Consider the following 1,144-nt stretch of genomic DNA (forward strand, 5'->3'; position numbering starts at 1 on the left):
ACAACGTTTGGCGACCATATTCCGTTGTTCTCGGTGGATAACTCTCATACACTTCATGGTTGAATTAGACTGGTAGCATCTTCTCATTGGAACTCCAGAAATCACAACCTGAAGCTAGTCCTTCATGAGTATATGATTTTTGTTTGCATAGAGGGGAGTTATCGTAAAGACTAGGATTTTTACGGAGAGTTATCCATCATGGATTTTAAAAAATGATCGCAAAACATTGACTAAAGTTAAACACGTACACTGTTGGATTCCGATTTATTGATTTAGTAATTAAACATTCGCTTGCGAAACCGATGGTCTTAGGTTCGACTTCCTGTGTTAAGTTCATAGGTGCACACTGCTAAGGAGTTTCATAATTAGAGGAATCACCTGTCCGGTGTTCCCTAGTTTTCAATCGTGATCTAGTTAAGATCATTTTGTGATTTGAACTATCAGTGTATATATGTGTTCCCTTATGATAAATGTTTTAATTAACATATGAAAATACGTATATTAATAAAGGTGAATAAGGTAAAATACTACTGAATTTCTGTTTCAGAACTAGTTTTCTTCATTAGAGTAAATATTTAACTCATATAACTAAAAAAAAGATTCCCAGAAAGTGTTTGGTGTTTAACAAATACTGTGATAATTAACATTTCTATACTGTGTATTCGCTGTATTTTTTGAGAATATTTTTAAAAAGTTTATCTTACTAATATGGATGTTTCATAGTTGAAAGCGTGTGTCAATTGAAGCTAGACCACCATGGAAAACCTGGAAACACTGGACGGCCGTTTCGTCCTATTATGGGACTCAGTGAGCATCCACGAACCCGCTCTCACGAGCGAGACTCGAACCCAGGACCTACCAGTCTCGAGCCGAAGCCCTTAACCGATAGACCACTGAGCTTGCCGGCATCCAAATGTGTTAATGTCTAACTCCAACTGATCCACGAAGTTGAGCAACCGTTCACCAATTGTCTTCAGTGAGTTCCTATCTCACAACAGACGTGGTTTTGAACCCCACTGGTCACTGCTTCTCACTAGAGCTTCTAGATATACTTCTCGAAGTCACTAGTGAGCATATGATTATATTAATTATCGGAAGGGGTTTTGTGGAGATTTAGTATTTTTCATAGTTGAAAGCGTGAGTC

The sequence above is a fragment of the Schistosoma mansoni genome, chromosome 1 (assembly GCF_000237925.1).
Source record: "Schistosoma mansoni strain Puerto Rico chromosome 1, complete genome".
Lineage (NCBI taxonomy): Eukaryota > Metazoa > Platyhelminthes > Trematoda > Strigeidida > Schistosomatidae > Schistosoma > Schistosoma mansoni.